This window comes from Ovis canadensis, chromosome 18 (genome assembly GCF_042477335.2).
Source record: "Ovis canadensis isolate MfBH-ARS-UI-01 breed Bighorn chromosome 18, ARS-UI_OviCan_v2, whole genome shotgun sequence".
Classification (NCBI taxonomy): Eukaryota; Metazoa; Chordata; class Mammalia; order Artiodactyla; family Bovidae; genus Ovis; species Ovis canadensis.
The window spans coordinates 59,894,637-59,916,444 of NC_091262.1; the positions used below are offsets into that span (position 1 = coordinate 59,894,637).

The 21,808-nt window shown below is 38.7% G+C and overlaps 1 long non-coding RNA gene across 1 annotated transcript; it reads left to right on the forward strand.

Moving 5' to 3' along the window:
* The first annotated feature begins 5,870 nt into the window (after window positions 1–5,870).
* On the forward strand, window positions 5,871–18,949 carry LOC138423151 (uncharacterized). The gene is made up of 4 exons (XR_011250146.1): window positions 5,871–6,207; window positions 15,955–16,068; window positions 17,835–17,937; window positions 18,759–18,949. It is a non-coding gene; the product is annotated as an uncharacterized lncRNA (long non-coding RNA).
* The last annotated feature ends 2,859 nt before the right edge of the window (window positions 18,950–21,808 follow it).

The window sequence follows — 21,808 nt, forward strand, 5'->3', positions numbered from 1 at the left end:
TTTCATATATTTTGCATTAAATTATAAGTTGTTAGATCTCAAAATTAATATTTTTAGTATCTGTTCAGTACAGTGGCACCTGTCATGTTGTATGCACTCAGTGTATTTTTATAATAATCTTGAGTTTAATCAGCTGGAAAGAGGCCATTGGAATCAGAAGCTAGTCCTATGTTTGAAGTGAGGAGAAAGAGAGCTTCCCCTGGGATCCTGGATTGAAGATTTTTCGATACCAAGATGCCTTTTTGCAGGCTGCCCAATGTCTATTGTGGCTTTGGGAAATAAAAGAGAAAATTGCCTATTTAATGGGTTGCTAGTCAGTTCCTTCTGAGGGTCCTGTGCTTTTGAATTTGTAAGGTTTGTGATTGTGAGTTTCCTAGATCTTGGAGTGGTTTCCATGAAATTGTTAAGTGTTACCAATGTCCTGAGTACTGAGTTTGGGCTATGAAGACAGATTTGGCTGAAAGGTTATCCTATAAAAGTTTATTTACCCTACTATGTAGTTAAAATACCATATATTTCCAACTGAAGAGTTTTCTGGCACTGTAATTTCTGTAGTTCTTGTATTTTCAACTATATAAATAAATAGGCTATAATGGGCTAGCCTAGGAACCTAACCATCAATTATAATAGTGTGTTTCTATGGAAATGTAGATTTATGTGTTCCACAAAATAGCCCAATAAATGAACTTTTGGATCACAGCTTTTTTGTAGGCTAGGAATTTCCTATGTTTGCATTTTTATTTCTTTTTACCTTCCTTCCTATCATCTCTTTTCAGCATTGAGGTCTGATGGTGATAGAGTGTGATTATAAAGATACTACCTAGCTACCCTTCTTTTCAGGTAGTGAATACTAAAATAGCATGATGTGATATAATAGGAAATGGAAATGATAAAAGCTATACATTTCCTATTTTTCAGCAATGATAGAAAAATAATTGAGGTGATATTTGTGAATACTAGGAAGCAATGTGCTATATAGAAATCTGAATGTCATTATTCCTCCACATGCTGTATGAGGAAGGAAAATGTAAACATCATTATTGTTCACCTCACTCCTTTTATTTCAGACTGAGTGACCTCTCAGAGTCCTTTATTTTGAACAATCTAATGGGCATTTCTCAAATACCTATGGATTGCTCCTATAATCCCATTGTTTTCACACATGAAATATATAATATCACAGCCAACCCCAATATGATTTTTATTTGTAAATTTAACAAGGTGGAAAAATCAGTTTCCACTCTGAAGGAAATAATTTTTAAAGGCAAGAAAAATGCATTCTTGGACAAGAAGCTGGCGAAAGCAGGAAGGTCATTGTTCAAGGACTATTAACCTGAGAGGGAAGACCTGTCACCACGTGGTATTTAAATGGGCAACATTAAACATGTACTATTTTGCTGTAATTTCACTGAAAAAAAAACACACCTTGGTAGAGAAACCTTGATTATGTTTTAGAAGTTCTGTTAAGTCTCTTTCTTATGAAATAAAATAGTAACAACATTTTAGGAAGAGAAACACTAATACGGATTTCTTTTTCAGAAGGCATTAAACAATATGTTTAATGTTGCCCATTAAAATAAACATGGCACTGTACTAGGTACCAAGGGGGTATAAAGAGGAATTAAATGTAGCCTTTGAACTCAAAAAAAAAAAAAAAAAAAGGAAAGAAACATGTTTTGTCACATCAAGAGGCTGGCTAGGTGGTGGGGTGGGCAGGATCAGTGAACTCTTGACTTTTTCAGTAAACTCCTGACATGCACACTGAGGGAATATGAACAAGTGTGGGGTATTTAACATGCTTCCTCTGCCTGTTCTTCCTCTGTGACTAGAAGCAATAGCAAAGCTCTGGCAAAGGCTAACAAGGAGAAAAATAAAAGCTGAAAGTTCTAATCAAAACTCTAATCAGAAAAATGACAACTGGTGAAGATTATTAAATTTTCTTTGCTCCCTTGATGAATTTAATAAAGAACTAATCAAAGATCATTAGAAGGCTTTTGTGCCTGGCTTGCATTGTAACTGGATTGCAATCTGAATTTGTTTTAGTGGGTTTCCAGGGTTGAATTGGATGTGTAAATACATGTAAAAGTATAGGTGGTTAGACAATTTTTTTTTTTTAGTATTTTTTAGTTAAGATACAAACCTATGAAAATGTATAAGCTATTTATTGTGCTCATCTACTCTGCCAACTAAAAATATAGAGAATTTTGATTTTGATCTTTAGTAATTAGAGTTTTAAAAATTTGTATCAGTGTCTAGCTCAAAAAATTTCTAATGATCTTTGATTAGTTCTTTTCTTAAATTAACAGGAAAATAAAAATGGTATCATTTAATTTCTAGAGCATAAAAATATGTAAATAACTCTAACTGCCAGAGCCACTAGGAATTTATAGAAAATTATGGTAATATCTGAAGAGCTTTCTCACTCTCCCTCCACCCATTCCGGAACATTTGCTTAATGTTCCTTGTTTTCAAATGATCTTCTCATGGTCTTCCAACTACATTTTAAATACTGCATTTATAGTATCTCATAAAATCTGCATTTTTAACTTCTTTCTTTATGACATCTGTGCCCCTTTCGTTTCTGGTGCTCATTTTTTCATGGCTCAGAATCTGTTAGGTCTAATACAGTCTGCTCCCCAACCTTCCATACCACAGTAACTCAGGAACTTAAGATTCCTGTTAATTCTTATGTTCTCCCATGTCAAGGTGCCTGCTAGTTATTTGAATCTATGACATTTGATTTCGATTTGTCTTAGCTGCAGAATACCTCTATGCTTATCAGGAAATAATCAGCTTATGTTAATATTAAAAGAGCTTAAGCTGTGCTTTGAGCTTTTTTGTTTAAGTCTGGTTGTATCCTTAGTAAAGTAGTTCTTAGGCTTCTACCATTCTATTTGCCAGAATAGAAGAAGTATTCTGAAATTACCAGGGTGAGTAAAGAAAACAAAAGAAATAGTAGGTGCTTTCAAAAATGAAATAAAAAATATTAGACTCTTACAATGTACCTTTTATTAGATTCTACAGATAAACTTGATGAATTTTATGTTTTCTATTTGCAGCAAAATTAGGTATTTAAAGGGGTAACTCAACTCTGAGTGTACATTAGAGAAACACCTATTTCTGTACTAGTTCTTACCTTTCTTTTTAAAGTTAAAATATCTTATGACTATTTCAAGCTTATAGAAGAATTTTCAAAACTGTATGAGATGGATAATGTAAAACTCTACATCCATTACATGCATGAAGCTCATTGACTAAGCTTTTGTGGAAGCAGTCAGCAATTTAAATCCAGATTAGAGCCCCTGTTTCAAAGGAAAGTAGATGGAAATATGAAACTAGACTCTGAACTCTTTATATTCAGTGTTAAATGAAATTAAATGATAAATTCCCAGACAGCATTGGAATGGAGAAGAATGCTTTATTTAAAAATCACCAGCTACCTGCTAGCATCATCCTGATTACAAGGGCCAGGTATTAAGATAGTTAACCCTTCAGTAGAAGTAACATGAAATGATGTCTGTGGGAACTGCAATTACATAATTATCTCCTTCTTAGCATGGTTCTGAGGAAGTTTGTCTATCTCTTCATGTTTTAGCTGCCCGTGTTCTCTTATTTACTCCTTCTATTGCTCTTCTTTTCTCTTATAAACCCAAGTTTCTCTTTGGTCTGAAAGCCATCCTTTAGGTAGTATAGGCTTGCTTCAGATAAATCTTCTCAGCTTTTAACCTTTAGTAAGTGTTTTTATTTATTTTTTGTTTGTAAAGGCTATTTTTGCTGCATATAAAATTCTGGGTTGACAGTTTTTTCCTTTCAGCACTTTCAAGAAGTCATTTCATTGCCTTCTGGCTACTATTATTTCTGATAAGAAGTCAGTGATAATTTCTATTTTTGTTCCCTGGTATAGAGAGTGCCTCTTTCTATATGAAAGTGACTGTTTTTATGATTTTCTCTTTATCTTTGGTTTTCAGTAGTTTGGCTGTGATGTGCATTGGGGTGATTTTCTTTATATTTATTTTATGTGGATTCACTGAAATTCTTGTATCAGTATGTGAATGTTTTTCTTGATGTATGTGGAGTTTGGGGCCATTATTTCTTCAAATTTTCTTGTCCCTATATTATTCTCTTTTTCTGGGACTCAATTACTTTCTTCCTAGGCTGCTTGATATTGTCTCATGGGTTGCTCAGCCTCTTTTTATTTTTTCAATAGACTATTTTAAAAGCCATTTTAGGTTTACTCAAATTTAGAAGGTACAAAGATTTCCCTTATGCTCTCTGCTCCCAACCCAATAAAGACTTGGGCATTATGTAAGTTCTGAATGTTAGATAATAACTTTCTGTTGAGCATTTTTTTTAAATCATTATTGATAACTGGAAAAAAATGCACAACCTGAAAGTTGAAAGTTATGTTTTATTTGGTGGACAAAACTGAGGCCTTAAGCCTAGAACACAGCATCTCAGATAACTCTGAAAGACAGTTCAGAAAAGGCAAGTGGGGAGCCAAGATATATAGAAGCTTTTGCAACAAAGATCAGGTAGATGGAACATTTTAAAAGATTACTGTTAATTAAAGAAAGCCAGATATCTCAAGTTAAGGAATGTAGTGTTTTTCTATATATGGGCAGATGAGTCCAGGCTCACCAAAGTCATTCCTTTGACGTGGATATCTGGGGCCAGCATCCTGAGCTTTCTCATCCTGCATCTCCTCAGGGTTCACGGCATGGGTATGTGTGTGGGGGAGCTGTAGCAGTTGACTGTTAGATGGGAGGCATTTGTTTCTGTCCTCATCTGTCTCAGGGCTCACCATTGAAGCAGTTACAATGTGATGGCTTGTTGTCTGAAACATCCTTTGTTTTATTTTTTTTTCATTTACATTACATATGTAAAGCTTCCTACCTTCACTGTCATAGTATAATGGGACAAGCTACAAGGATAAAGCCCCTCCTCACTTTCTGTGCCTTTATCTGGGATGGGTCATTATCAGTAAATACTCAAGCCTATTGTTTTTGTGAAAATATAGTGTTCCATATAATGAATTTCCATTTACTCCAAAGTCCTTAACTTCTCTATCCTTCTGAGCCACCCTTTTATTTACTAACCATTCTATATATTATGGAAAGCCCAACACATTCTCTGATTCCTCTGCAGATTCTGAAGTTGAAACTTAGTTCTTCCTAGTTTTTCTTGCTCTAAACTCTTGCTTCTGACTTTTCCTGATTTCTTCTCTTCCCTCAGCTGTGGCTCCTACATGGTGACCCAGGTTATTCTAGTGGCTTTTAGCTTCAAAATAGGGACTCATTGCTCTATTCTTCATGATGATTGCTTTGTGACTACCAGGGTTTCATTACATTTTGTTGCTTTGTAAGCATAATACAGGGGAATTCTAGTATAAAATAGGGAACAATTTAAAGTTGAACATACAGTAGCACTATTGTTAAAGTTACCTGAAATCTCTGCCTGGAGGAGCCCCTTATCAGCAACCCTCTCAGTAAATTTCTGAGACCTGCTGTCTAGACTCTTAAGAAAGCTTTCTGTTTTCAGTCCCTCTTTCAAGGTCTGAGCCTCCTTAGCCCTGTAGTGGTGGGAGGAACCCACTCTGAAATTCCCAAAACTTTGTGATGCGGAGAAATCTGGCTCTCCCTCAGGCTCACCCTCTCCAGCTGGGCTCTCCTAGAGTCCTTAAAAAAGCACACTGGATGCTTTCCCAAACCAAAGAGCAGTTTTTCTCTTCAAGAGGAACTCTGTTGCTCTCCTAGAATAACCAGTGAAAATAGTTGTCAGCTTAAAAAATTTTTAAGTTATAGCCATAATTTCTCTGAAAATGAGTTTACATAATATTTTAAATAAAATGAATTGATGGCAGATTTCATAATGTGATGGATAAGGATGAATGGCTCAGTTGTCAAGGAAGGTGATTCTGAGGCAGGAAAATTCATAGGTAGAAGAAGAGAAAGAGTTTGTGATTTCTTTCTTTTCTCCAGTTATTGGTGGAAGAAGATGGGTTAGACAGGTGGTGACAGTTGTCTACCTGTGTGCAGCTTCTCAATCCAGAAGCTAAAGCAATCACAAAGTTGTCACTGTGGAACCAGTGTCCATAAAGAAAAGATGAAGCTTCAACTGAGGCTAGGGAGGGTGAGAAGGAATTTTTGGTGACTTTTCATATCCAGGAATGCAGTTGAGGCCTAGGGAGCAGAAAGGCTGCTTTCAGAGGTAAGTACACCCCCAGTATCACTTTAGGACTCTACTCAGGACAATGATGGCCCTTAAGGGTAAGGGGATTGGGTTTTGCAGGCTGAGGTTTGGCTGCAGGTCATCTGCATCTTCAGTATTATTTAGTAAAGATACTAAATTCTGTTTATCACATTGATTAAAATATCTGTGAAGGTTGCTCTGTAGTTTAAGGATTCCTAGGAGTGTTGGGAAAGGGAAACATATCCCATTGCAACAGCCTACTAAATAAATTACCTTCAGAAACTTATGAAAATTTACAGTGATTCTTATAGAAGGCATATAACTGTTACAGAAATATAAAGAATATATGACTACTTTTAGGTATAATTTTCTAGTAAATTTCAACATTGTAACTACGTTTTGTATATAATGCCTCATTTAAAAATAGATATTAAATAGAGTGTATCATTTTGTAAAAAGACTTTTGGAGTCAGATTAGGAAAGCTATTCTCTTAGTGAGGATAAGCTGTTCAGTAACAGTAAAGTGATATGCATGGTTCTTAGTTTTTTTCCCAATTTCTCATATCACTGATAGGAAAACTTTGTACTTATAACTTCACTTTCATACACATTGTTAGCTGAGTTACTTTTCTGTATATTTCTACAATGGGGTAAGTATTCTTTAGATTTTGAAGAAGCCCAACAAAGCTGAAATTTTTCAAAAAGTCTCTTGATAGCACATATTTATTCTAGTTGCCTTTTCTATAACATATTACAGTGTAACACAGTATATGGATATTATTGTCTTAGCTAGATGGTATTGCATAGTGGCAAAAAATAGGCCAAGAGACATAGACCACATGTTTATAGTGATTATCTTTGAGCGATGCATGGTCAGTGATTATTTTTCTTTGTTCTGTTGTTCTTTGTTTTTGTTTTCCAACTTCTCACATTGGTCATTGACTAAGGTTCAAGTATAGAGTATAAATTCATAAAAGTACTAGAGGGAAATACTAGCGAGTATTTTTATAATCTTTTGTTTAGGAAGGTCTTTCAAAGTATTACAGTGAAGTCAGAAACCATAAATGGAAAACTCACACGTTAGACTTCATGTACAATATTAATTCAATATGCTAAGTGATCACATAAAGTTAACTAATAACTGTTGTGGAAATATTTGTAAGATATATGACAAAAGTTGATATAATTCCTAAATAGTTACTATAAAATAGCATATAAGGAGATCAACCCTGGGATTTCTTTGGAAGGAATGATGCTAAAGCTGCAACTCCAGTGCTTTGGCCACCTCATGAGAAGAGTTGACTCATTGGAAAAGACTCTGATGCTGGGAGGGATTGGGGGCAGGAGGAGAAGGGGACGACAGAGGATGAGATGGCTGGATGGCATCACTGACTCGATGGACGTGAGTCTGAGTGAACTCCGGGAGTTGGTGATGGACAGGGAGGCCTGGGGTGCTGTGATTCACGGGGTCGCAAAGAGTCAGACACGACAGCAACTGAACTGAACTAAACAGAACCCAATTGAAAAATGCCAAAGGATAGAAATACACATTTGGCAAAAGAAATGTACATGACTTAAAACCTATGAAAAGATACGTGCCCTCTCTGATAAATAGTATATGCAAAGGAAAACTCCAAGGTAGTACTTTTCATCTTTCAATTGACAAATTCTTAAAGAAATGAAAATGGTTTGTGTTGATAAAATGTGCAGTATGAGACAGTCTTAACATCACTATTGGTAGAGTATAAGTTGGTTCAATTTTCAGATAATAGTTGGGCATCAAAGTGTTCATAACCTTTGACTCTGCCTTTTCTAAAGCCAGCTTGAACATCTGGAAGCTCACGGTTCACATATTGCTGAAGCCTGGCTTGGAGAATTTTGAGCATTACTTTACTAGTGTGTGAGATGAGTGCAATTGTGCAGTCGTTTGAGCATTTTTTGGCATTGCCTTTCTTTGGGATTGGAATGAAAACTGACCTTTTCTAGTCCTGTGGCCACTGCTGAGTTTTCCAAATTTGCTGGCATATAGAGTGTAGTACTTTCACAGCATCATCATTTAGGATTTGAAATAGATCAACTAGAATTCCATCACCTCCACTAGCTTTGTTCGTAGTGATGCTTTCTAAGGCCCACTTGACTTCACATTCCAGGATGTCTGGCTCTAGGTGAGTGATCACACCATCATGATTATCTGGGTCATGAAGATCTTTTTTGTACAGTTCTTCTGTGTATTCTTGCCACCTCTTCTTAATATCTTCTGCTTCTGTTAGGTCCATACCATTTCTATCCTTTATTGTGCCCATCTTTGCATGAAATGTTCCCTTGGTATCTCTAATTTTCTTGAAGAGATCTCTAGTCTTTCCCATTCTGTTGTTTTCCTCTATTTCTTTGCATTGATCGCTGAGGAAGGCTTTCTTATCTCTCCTTGCTATTCTTTGGAACTCTGCATTCAGATGCTTATATCTTTCCTTTTCTCCTTTGCTTTTTGCTCCTCTTCTTTTCACAGCTATTTGTAAGGCCTCCTCAGACAGCCATTTTGCTTTTTTGCATTTCATTTTCCCTGGGAACGGTCTTGATCCCTGTCTCTTGTACAATGTCACAAACCTCTGTCCATAGTTCATCAGGCACTCTGTCTATCAGATACAGTCCCTTAAATCTATTTGTCACTTCCACTGTGTAATCATAAGGGATTTGATTAAGGTCATACCTGAATGGTCTAGTGATTTTCCCCACTTTCTACAATTTAAGTCTGAATTGTGCAATAAGGAGTTCATGATCTGAGCCACAGTCAGCTCCTGGTCTTGTCTTTGCTGACTGTATAGAGCTTCCCCATCTATAGCTGCAAAGAATATAATCAATCTGATTTCCATGTTGGCCATCTGGTGATGTCCGTGTGTAGAGTCTTCTGTTGTTTTGTTGGAAGAGGGTGTTTGCTATGACCAGTGCGTTCTCTTGGTAAAACTCGATTATCCTTTACCCTGCTTCATTCTGTACTCCAAGGCCAAATTTGCCTGTTACTCCAGGTATTTCTTGACTTCCTACTTTTGCATTCCAGTCCCCTATAATGAAAAAGACATCTTTTTTTGAGTGTTAGTTCTAGAAGGTCTTGTATGTCTTTTTGTGTGTGTGTGTGATAAAAATAATATTTTATTTTATTTTTTTTGGTATTTCTTCTTTTTTTTAAGTTTTTTATTTTTTTAATTTTAAAATCTTTAATTCTTACATGCGTTCCCAAACATGAACCCCCCTCCCACCTCCCTCCCCATAACATCTCTCTTGTATGTCTTGATAGAACTGTTCAGTTTCTTCAGTGTTACTGGTCGGGGCATAGACTTGGATTACCATGATACTGAATGTTTTGCCTTGGAAACAAATAGAGATCATTCTGTTGTTTTTGACATTGTACCCAAGTGCTGCATTTTGGACTCTCTTGTTGACTATGATGTCTACTCCATTTCCTCTAAGGGATTCCTGCCTGCACTAGTAGATATAATGGTCATCTGAGTTAAATTCACCCATTCCAGTCCATTTTAGTTCACTGATTCTTACAGTGTTGATGTTCACTCTTGCCATCTCCTTTATGAGCATTTCCAATTTGCCTTAATTCATGGACCTAACATTCTAAGATTCCTATGAAATATTGCTCTTTACAGCATTAGACCTTGCTTCTATCACCAGTCACATCCACAACTGGGTGTTGTTTTTGTTTTGGCTCCATCCCTTCATTCTTTCTGGAGTTATTTCTCCATTCTTCTCCAGTAGCATATTGGGCACCTACCAACCTGGGGAGTTAATCTTTCATTGTCCTATATTTTTGCCTTTTCATACTGTTCATGGGTTTCTCAAGGCAAGAATACGGAAGTGGTTTGCCATTCTCTTCTCCAGTGGACCACATTCTGTCAGATGTCTCCATCATGACCCACCCGTCTTGGGTGGCCCCACATGGCATGGCTTAGTTTCATTGAGTTAGACAAGCTGTGGTCCATGTGATCAGATTGGCTAGTTGTCTGTGATTGTGATTTCAGTCTGTCTGCCATCTGATGCCCTCTCTCAGTGCCTACCATCTTACTTGGGTTTCTCTTACCTTGGACGTGAGGTATCTCTTCATGGCCGCTCCAGCAAAGTGAACATCAAATTGCCAACATCTGCTGGATCATCGAAAAAACAAGAGAGTTCCAGAAAAACATCTATTTCTGCTTTATTGACTATGCCAAAGCCTTTGACTGTGTGGATCACAATAAACCTGGAAAATTCTTAAAGAGATGGGAATACTAGACCACCTGATCTGCCTCTTGAGAAACCTGTATGCGCGTCAGGAAGCAACAGTTAGAACTGGACATGGAACAACAGACTGGTCCAAATAGGAAAAGGAGTATGTTAGGGCTGTATATAGTCACCCTGCTTATTTAAATTCTATGCAGAGTACATCATGAGAAATGCTGGGCTGGAGGAAGCACAAGCTGGAATCAAGATTGCCGGGAGAAATATCAGTAACCTCAGACATGCAGATGACACCACCCTTATGGCAGAAAATGAAGAAGAATTAAAGAGCCTCTTGATGAAAGTGAAAGAGGAGAGTGAAAAAGTTGGCTTAAGGTCAACATTCAGAAAACTAAGATCATGGCATCTGGTCCCATCATTTAATGAAAAATAGATGGGGAAACAGTGGAAACAGTGTCAGACTTTATTATTGGGGGCTCCAAAATCATTGCAGATGGTGATTGCAGCCATGAAATTAAAAGACGCTACTACTCGGAAGGAAAGTTATGACTAATGTAGACAGCATATTAAAAAGCAGAGACATTACTTGGCTGACAAAGGTCCATCTAGTCAAGGCTATGGTTTTTCCAGTAGTCATGTATGGATGTGAGAGTTGGACTATATAGAAAGCTGAGCACTGAAGAATTGATGCTTTTGAGCTGTGGTGTTGGAGAAGACTCTTGAGAGTCCCTTGGACTGCAGGGAGATCCAACCAGTCCCCCTAAAGGAGATCAGTCCTGAATGTTCATTGGAAGGACTGATGTTGAAGCTGAAACTCCAAAACTTTGGCCGCCTGATGCGGCAAGCTGACTTATTTGAAAAGACCCTGATGCTGAGAAAGTTTGGGGGCAGAAGGAGAAGGGGACGACAGAGGATGAGATGGTTGGATGCCATCACCTACTCAATGTACATGAGTTTGAATGAACTCTGGGAGTTGGTGATGGACAGGGAGGTCTGGTGAGCTGCGGTTCGTGGGGTTGCAGAGAGTTGGACACAACTGAATGACTGAACTGAACTGAACATTTAACTCAGCAATTCCATGTTTATGAATTTATCCTATGGTGTAAGTTTATAGGCTTCCCTGGTGGCACAGATGGTAGAGTCTGCCTGCAATGCCAGAGAGTGGGGTTAGATCTCTGCATCTATACCCCCTGGAAAAGGGAATGGCAATCCATTCCAGTATTCTTGCTTGGAGAATTCCATGGACAGAGGAGCCTGATGGGCTACAGTCCGTGGGCTCACAAACAGTTGGACACGACTGAGTGACTAACACTTTCACACTTTCAAGTTTGGTAGGACTTCCAAGGTGGTGCTAGTGGTAAAGAACACGCCTGCCAATGCAAGAGGCATAGAGTTTTGGGTTTGATTTTGGGGTTGGGAAGATCCCCTGGAGGAGGGAATGGCAATCCACTCCAGTATTCTTGCCTAGAGAATCCTTTGAACAGAGAAGTCTGGTGGGCTACAGACCGTAGGGTTGCAACGAGTCAGACACACTGAAGTGACTTGCATACAATCATGCACATGTAAGTTTAGTAAACATGTCATGAGAGCTATTAGGCGTGGCCAATGCCTGTGGTTTTTTTCTTTCCTGGGTGTGCCTGGACTGCATGTAGATAGAGCCATGTGGCTAGTGAATCCAGTGGAATGTGAATGAAAGTGATGTAGATCACCTCCAGGCTTAGGTAATTGTAGGGGATGTGTGAGCTTTTTGATAGTCTATTGAAGAGATAAGAAAGCCCTCCTCAGCAATTAATGCAAAGAAATAGAGAAAAAGAACAGAATGGGAAAGACTAGAGATCTCTTCAAAAAAATTAGAGATACCAAGGGAACATTTCATGCAAAGATGGGCTCGATAAAGGACGGAAATGGTATGGACCTAACAGAAGCAGAAGATTTTAAGAAGAGGTGGCAAGAATACACAGAAGAACTGTACAAAAAAGATCTTCATGACCCAGATAATCATGATGGTGTGATCACTCACCTAGAGCCAGACATACTGGAGTGTGAAATCAAGTGGGCCTTAGAAAGCATCACTACGAACAAAGCTAGTGGAGGTGATGGAATTCCAACTGAGCTGTTTCAAATCCTGAAAGATGATGCTGTGAAAGTGCTGCACTCAATATGCCAGCAAATTTGGAGAACTCAGCAGTGGCCGCAAGACTGGAAAAGGTCAGTTTTCATTCCAATCCCAAAGAAAGGCAATGCCAAAGAATGCTCAAACGACCACACAATTGCACTCATCTCACACGCTAGTAAAGTAATGCTCAAAATTCTCCAAGCCAGGCTTCAGCAATACGTGAACTGTGAATTCCCAGATGTTCAAGCTGGTTTTAGAAAAGGCAGAGGAACCAGAGATCCAATTGCCAACATCTGCTGGATCATGGAAAAAGCAAGAGAGTTCCAGAAAAAACATCTATTTCTGCTTTATTGACTATGCCAAAGCCTTTGACTGTGTGGATCACAAGAAACTGTGGAAAATTCTGAAAGAGATGGGAATACCAGACCACCTGACCTGCCTCTTGAGAAACCTATATGCAGGTCAGGAAGCAACAGTTAGAACTGGACATGGAACAACAGATAGATTCCAGATAGGAAAAGGAGTACGTCAAGGCTGTATATTGTCACCCTGCTTATTTAAGTTCTATGCAGAGTACATCATGAGAAACGCTGTGCTGGAAGAAGCACAAGCTGGAATCAAGATTGCCAGGAGAAATCTCACTAACCTCAGACATGCAGATGACACCACCCTTATGGCAGTAAGTGAAGAGGAACTGAAGAGCCTCTTGATGAAAGTGAAAGAGGAGAGTGAAAAAGTTGGCTTAAAGCTCTTCAGAAAACAAAGATCATGGCATCTGGTCCCATCACTTCATGGGAAATAGATGGGGAAACAGTGGAAACGGTGTCAGACTTTATTTTTCTGGGCTCCAAAATCACTGCAGATGGTGATTGCAGCCATGAAATTAAAAGACGCTTACTCCTTGGAAGAAAAGTTATGACCAACCTAGATAGCATATTGAAAAGCAGAGACATTACTTTGCCCACAAAGGTCCATCTAGTCAAGGCTATGGTTTTTCCAGTAGTCATGTATGGATGTGACAGTTGGACTGTGAAGAAAGCTGAGCGCTGAAGAATTGATGCGTTTGAACTGTGGTGTTGGAGAAGACTCTTGAGAGTCCCTTGGACTGCAAGGAGATCCAACCAGTCCATTCTGAAGGAGATCAGCCCTGGGATTTCTTTGGAGGGAACAATGCTGAAGCTGAAACTCCAGTACTTTGGACACCTCATGCGTAGAGTTGACTCATTGGAGAAGACTCTGATGCTGAGAGGGATTGGGGGCAGGAGGAGAAGGGGATGACAGAGGATGAGATGGCTGGATGGCATCACGGACTCGATGGACGTGAGTCTGAGTGAACTCCGGGAGATGGTGATGAACAGGGAGGCCTGGCGTGCTGCAATTCATGGGGTCGCAAAGAGTCGGATACGACTGAGCGACTGAACTGATTGAACTGAACTGAGCTAATTTCCCCAGCCATAGGCAGAATGCCTATGGGAGGTCAAGGACCAACAAAAGAGTGGAGTCATAAGATGAAGGAGGTTGAAGCCCTGAATGAACACAGCCCATCACCAACCGGTGTGAGGCTATGGTGTGAACAAGCAATTAATTATTTTGACCTAAATAGCTGAGATGTTGAGAGTGATTGTTACACAGATATCCTACTCAGACTAACTTACATGAAACTTCATTCTGTTGAAATATAGCCATTGCATAATTAAATACAATAGCCAGGAATTAAAATATAATCTGGTGGTTTTAGTTGTTCAGTCGTGTCCGACTCTTGCAATCTATGGACTGTAGCCCGCCAGTCTCCCTGTCCATGGAATTTTCCAGGCAAGAATACTGGAGTGGTTTGCCATTTCCTTCTCCAGGGGATCTTTCCGAACTAGAGATTGAACCCAGGTCTCATGCATTGCAATCAGATTCCTTACTGACTGAGCTGCCAGGGAAGCCCAATAATCTAAATGTCTACTAATAAATAAATTATAGAGCAATATGTATAGCATAGTCTATTTTTTTATAAAAATTATATCTGTCTACTTTAATTAGCAGAAAGGGATAATTGAAAAGACATGTCAATCTACTAATGATGATATTGCTGTAGAGTGGGACTGTAAGAACTATGCTTTTCCCGCTAAGTATATTTTTAATTATTTGAATATTTTACAGAGCCTCTTATTAGTTTTATTTTCTATGAAAAATAATATTCAATAAAAACATCATGAATGTAGTTAGACTTAAGTTGCCTTGAACACTTCTGGAATAGGAACATAACATAAGTAATATAATAATATCACATAGAAATATATAAAATAAAAGCAAATAATTAATAATTCTTATGTGTAAAAGTGGGTGTCAGATAGAGGTAACTGAAACACAGCAAACAAAACCAACATATATCAAAAAGGCAGTAGCATTTGTCTCCAGAGGTGGAATGATAGGTGAATTTTGTTATTTTCATTCTATGTTTTTCTGTGTTTTCCAAATGTTTTACATTAAGTATGTAAATTACTTTTGTAACTTGTTGAAAACTCAAAGTGTAAATCTTGCAAATAGAAGCATAAAATAAGAAAGCTTTCAAATAAGACCATCCTTTTTTCTGTACTAACCTGTCTTAAACCAGTGATACATCTTCCAAGGATTTAAAAGCATGAACTTGACCTTCAGCAGTCCCACCCACTAGAATAATTTTTTAGCCCACAATGATAGATTAGGACCTCAAGTAAACAACAGACCTAACTGTCTCCATATAGGAAGAAGTGATTCTTACAGGATTTCAGGAACCCTTTTTTTGCTTAATGGATCACCATAATGTGTCTATTACAGAATAGAATATGTCAGTCTGATAATTGTTAATATCTTCCTGCCAATTGCTTGCTAATTATGCCTGGTCTGAAGGAGAGAAACCAGGTAAGTAAGGCAATCACATGCATGCTCAATCGCTTCAGTTGTGCCCAACTCTTTGCTACCCTATGGACCTTAGCCCACAGGCTCCTCTAGCCATAGGATTTTCCTGGCAAGAATACTGAAGTGGGTTGCCATGCCCTTCTCCAGGAGATCTTCCCCATTCAGAGATCAAACTAATGTCTCCTGTATCTCCTGCATTGCAGGCAGATTCTTTACCTACTGAGCCATCAGGGAAGTCCAAAATCACAAACAGAACTTAAAAAGCAAACTCTCATCTCCTGTGTTCAGCAGAGTGTGTCTAGTACAGAGGGTGGTTCACCAAAGTCATTCCCTGAGAGAGATATGAAAGAGTATGATGCTGAGAACCCAAGAGCTAAGAGCTGTTGCAGTGTGAGCTATTAGTTGTCTCTCCGAAGCAAGCACCATTCAGATGTGTGTTAAATGAAGGCTGGTCACCATGCTAAAGGTGAAGTTTTAAGTGTTTGAAGAACCCTATTCTCTGTTATGACTTAGATAAGCAGAAAAAATGTGTTTCTCAATAGAAAAGAAAATGAAGTGCAGAAAGTTTACAGCAACAAGGAAAAGGAGACTCAAAGTTGGTGTTCAGGACGGGGTGAAAGGAGAACTCTGACAAGGACGAATTCTTTCCGTTGAGGGTAAGTCTGAACATCCCTGTTCCAGGTAGACAGCTTGAGGTGTGGAGGGCAATCAGAATGACTCCTTCCTCCTTGGTGGTTTTGGTGAGAGGGTACCTGAAGATGGCAGAGAAGGCAATGGCACCCCACTCCAGTACTCTTGCCTGGAAAATCCCATGGACAGAGCAGTCTGGTGGGCTGTAGTCCATGGGGTTGCTAAGAGTCGGACATGACTGAGTGACTTTACTTTCACTTTTCACTTGCATGCATTGGAGAAGGAAATGGCAACCCACTCCAGTGTTCTTGCCTGGAGAATCCCAGGGACGGGGGAGCCTGGTGGGCTGCCATCTATTGGGTCGCCCAGAGTCGGACACAACTGAAGCGACTTAGCAGCAGCAGCAGCAGCACCTGAAGCTGGAGATAGAAGAAACCTCTTCAAAATTAGGCCCCAGTCAGAAAACTGTGGTTCCCTTAGGTCAGTGATTTGTTTTTCATCCAGTATTTAATTTTGAAAAATACCAAACATAAAGAAGGTAAAAGAAGTTTAAACTCTCATATAGCCACCATCTAGGTCTTAGTATTAACATTTTACTGTAATGTTTTACCGTGTGTGTCCAACCTTGTATTCACCTAAAATTTTGGGATACGTTTCAAAGTGGCTTCAAACATCAGTATACTGTTTAATATTTCAGCATAATACATCATAAAGTAGAATGGAATATTGCATTGCATTTTTTCTTTTCAGGTGAAATTTACAATAAATAATATGTGCAACTCTTAAGTATACTTTTCAACAAACTTTGACAAGCTTTCATCTTAGTAACTCAAATGCTTAGCAAGAAACAGAACATCACCATCGCACCAGAAAGTTCTCCCATGCCCCTTGTCATTTAACCCCCACCTCCTTTCTGATAGAGGAAAGCACTGTTTCAGTTTTTTCACCATAGAGCAGCTCTTGTTCCAGAACTCCAAATAAATGAAATCATACAGTGTATACACCTGTATATAAGACTTCTTTCTCTGAGTATGTTTTTGAGGTTCATCATGTTATTGCTTGTATCAGTACCTCCTTCCCTTTGATTGCCAGATTATATTGCATTGAATTAATACATGATGGTTGGTTTGTTCCCCGTCTGCTATTGACAAATACCTGGGCTATTTTCAGTTTGGGCTATTATGAGTAAAGTTGCTGTAAACATTCTTGTACAAGTCTTCACGTGAAGAGAAAATTTTCATTTCTCTTGGCTGAATACTTGAGTGGAATTGCCAAGTGGTAGGGTAGGTGTATTTTTTTTTTTTAATGTTTAGTTTTATAAGACACTGTCAGGCCTTTTTACAAAGGCCTTTTGGACCATTTTATACTCTCATAACCAGTGTGTGAAAATTCCAGTTGCTCTGCGTCATCAGCAGCATTCAGTGTTGTCAGTCCTTTTTAATTTTAGCTACTTTAGAGGGTGTATAGTGATATTTCATTGTGAATTCTAATCTGTATCTCCTTGGCCAGTGGCTTTCAAACTTTGCTGTGCTTAAGACCTCCCTGTGGGCTCCTGAGCCCCAGTAAGAGCACTTTCATTTGTATATTTTGTACTTGTATTTTAAATTTTTAAATCAGGCCAGCCAAAGCCCAACATGGTTTGAACTCAATGGGTCTAGGCTAGGGCTGAGGTGCTGCTGTGCATGCTACGTCATGCTGTGCATGTAGTCATGTCTGACTCTTTGTGACCACAGCCAGGTTCCTCTGTCCATGGGGATTTTCCAGGCAATAATGTTGCCATTTTCTTCTCCAGGGGATCTTCCTGACCAAGAGGTTGAACCCACGTTTATTGTGTCTCCTGCATTGGCAGGGGGGTTCTTTGCCACGAGTGCCATCTGGGAAGCCCAAGGTCTAAGGTATCTGTCTCTTAACTAGTTCCCTGGAGATTCTGGTGAGTGTGGTTCATTGATCATCTCTGAGGAATTGGCCCTTTGGGAACTTAAATTTGATATTTGGTATCAAGGTACCTTCATTTCTCTCTGGCAACTAGAAGTGAGTTAATTCCTTCCAGTGGACGTGTTGGTGGACTTTTCATACTTAATAAAACATTTCATCTATTTACTAAAGCTTTAGTCTTAAAAAATTGAGTGTTCTATTGTTTCATGTAAAATAAGAAAATCTAGATGAACTGAACCAAATTCCAGAAGAATGATTATTTGAGAAACTGCTCCAAAAGAGAAAAAATTCATATTTTTAGGTGTCTACAATCAACATGCCACTGTCAAAAATTACCTAATGGATCAGAGATTAAGAAATAAATAGTATAATTTTATTTTCATTAGTGGATTAATGTATTTGCCAGTTCTGTGTCATACTAATATTGTTGTATGTCATCTAGTGAATAAAATATAGGCCTGAAATAGCCTAATGGTAATTGGAAGGGAAAATGTTGGAAATACATAAACATACTATCATTACTGTGTTGGATGTTAAGAGTGAGGGGAAGAAGGACAAAGCTGCTATTAACCTAAGGAGACAATAATAACATGTTATATGTAGACTTTCACCAAAGGATAGATGTGAATAATGAAAATAATAACTGTAATATTGAATTTATCTAGCACCTTTTTATCAACAGCTCAAAAGCTTTCTTGAATAATAGCTCTAATAATCTTGCAACATCTCTGTAAGTTAGCCAGGGGAGAGAATTACACAATATATATATTTATTTTTCCAGTGGAGAAATTAAGGGATAGAGCCTTTAATATGAGAACAGGCGTGAAGACAGAACAAAAGACAAGAACAGGACTAAGGAAAGCCCCAGGGCTCATAACTTTATCCAAGTTCCAGTTCCCAAGGCCTGCTTGGTAAATTAATTTACTCCCACAATACATCTTAGAATGAAGAACAGACGCATTGAACACACAGGTGGGATTCTTTTTAAAAATTTTTGTTTTATATTATAGTTGATTTACAATGTTTTATTAGTTTCAGGTGTACAGTGCAGTGATTCAAATAATGTACATATATCTATTCTTTTTCAAATTCTTTTCCCATTTAGATTATTACAGAATATTGAACAGAGTTCCCTGTGCTACACAGTAAGTTCTTGTTGCTTATCTATTAAAATTTTAAATATAGTAGTATGTATATGTCAAGCCCAAACTCCCAAATTATAGGTGGAATTCTTAGATTCAACTGGGCATAGGAAAACAATAGCAGTGGTCTGCATTTGAAGAATGTTGACAGACACAGCTCTTCTCTTGAATTATTTAGTTAATTTCCTTTTTCAAATAAGCTCTTAACTAAAGAGTAATGAGTCAGACATAACTTAGCAACTAAACAACACCAAAAAAGTGTAAGACAAGTAAAGCAAAAGCAACAGACGATGAAATGGTTGGATGGCATCACCAACTGAATGGACACGAGTTTGAGTAAGCTCCGGGAGTTGGTGATGGACAGGGAAGCCTGGTGTGCTGCAACCTATGGAGTCACGAAGAGTTGGACATGACTGAGCAACTGAACTGAATTGAGCTAAACCTCGGTTCAGTTCTCAGAGCTTTACAGGTAAGTGTCTTAACTAAACAGGAAGTCAAATGCTCCATTTCTGCCTTGAGGGATTTCTCCTCTTCCTCCCACAATGAACCTGTATGTGTCTCTTTAAGATAATTAGTCTGCCTGGTGGATAACATGGCCATTGAAGACTGCGTATCAGCATAGCTGCCTTTTTTTTTCTTTTTAATTTAATTGGAGGATAATTGCTTTACAATGTTGTGTTGGTTTCTGCCATACATCAACATGAATCAGCCATAGGTAGGTATATGTTCTTTCTCTCTTGAACCTCCCTTCCACCTCCCACCGCATCCCACCCCTCTAGGTTGTCACGGAGCACCAAGTTGAGCTCCCTGTGTTATGCAGCAACTTCCCATTAGCTATCTATTTTACATATGGTAATGTATGTATTTCAATTCTACTCTCTCATTTGTCCAACCCTCTCCTGCCCCTTTGCCCTGCTTCATTCTGCATTCCAAGGCCACATTTGCCTGTTACTCCAGGTGTTTCTTGACTTCCTACTTTTGCATTCCAGTCCCCTATAATGAAAAGGACATCTTTTTTGGGTGTTAGTTCTAAAAGGTCTTGTAGGTCTTCACAGAACTGTTCAACTTCAGCTTCTTCAGCGTTACTGGTTGTGGCGTAGACTTGGATTACTGTGATATTGAACGATTTGCCTTGGTAACGAACAGAGATCATTCTGTTGTTTTTGAGATTGCATCCAAGTACTGCATTTTGGACTCTTGTTGACCATGATGGCTACTCCATTTCTTCTAAGGGATTCCTGCCCACAGTAGTAGATATAATGGTCACGTGAGTTAAATTCACCCATTCCAGTCAATTTTAGTTTGCTGATTCCTAGAATGTCAACATTCACTCTTGCCATCTCCTGTTTGACCACTTCCAATTTGCCTTGATTCATGGGCCTAACAATCCAGGTTCCTATGAAATATTGCTCTTTACAGCATCAGACCTTGCTTCTGTCACCAGTCACATCCACAACTGGGTATTGTTTTTGCTTTGACTCCATCCTTTCATTCTTTCTGGAGTTATTTCTCCACTCTTCTCCAGTAGCATATTGGGCACCTAATGACCTGGGGAGTTCCTCTTTCGGTATCCTATCATTTTGCCTTTTCATACTGTTCATGGAGTTCTCAAGGCAAGAAGACTAAAGTGGTTTGCCAGTGAACCACATTCTATCAGACGTATTCATTGGAATACGTCTTCATTGGAAAATGGAATGAAGCAGGGCAAAGGCTAATAGAGTTTTGCCAAGAGAACACACTGGTCATAGCCAATGCCCTCCTCCAACAACACAAGAGAAGACTCTACAGATGGCCATCACCAGATGGCCAACATGGAAATCAGATTGATTATATTCTTTGCCGCCAAAGATGGAGAAGCTCTATACAGTTAGCAAAACAAGACCGGGAGCTGACTGTGGCTCAGATCATGAACTCCTTATTGCCAAATTCAGACTAAAATTGAAAAGGTAGGGAAAACTAGTAGACCATTCAGGTATGACATAAATCAAATCCCTTATGATTGTACAGTGGAAGTGACAAATAGATTTAAGGGACTCAATCTGATAGCTAGAGTGCCTATGAACTATGGGCGGAGGTTTGTGACATTGTACAGGAGATAGGGATCAAGACCATTCCCAAGAAAAAGAAATGAAAAAAAGCAAAATGGCTGTCTGAGGAAGCCTTGCAAATAGCTGTGAAAAGAGGAGAAGCAAAAAGCAAAGGAGAAAAGGAAAGATATAAGCATCTGAATGCAGAGTTCCAAAGAATAGCAAGGAGAGATAAGAAAGCCTTCCTCAGCCATCAATGCAAAGAAATAGAGGAAAACAACAGAATGGGAAAGACTAGAGATCTCTTCAAGAAAATGAGAGACACCAAGGGAACATTTCATGCAAAGATGGGCTCGATAAAGGATAGAAATGATATGGACCTAACAGAAGCAGAAGATATTAAGAAGAGGTGGCAAGAATACACAGAAGAACTATACAGAAAAGATCTTCATGACCCAGATAATCATGATGATGTGATCACTCATCTAGAGCCAGACATCCTGGAACGTGAAGTCAATTGGGCCTTAGAAAGCATCACTACGAACAAAGCTAGTGGAGGTGATGGAATTCCAGCTGAGCTATTTCAAATCCTGAAAGATGATGCTGTGAAAGTACTGCATTCTATATGCCAGCAAATTTGGAAAACTCAGCAGTGGCCACAG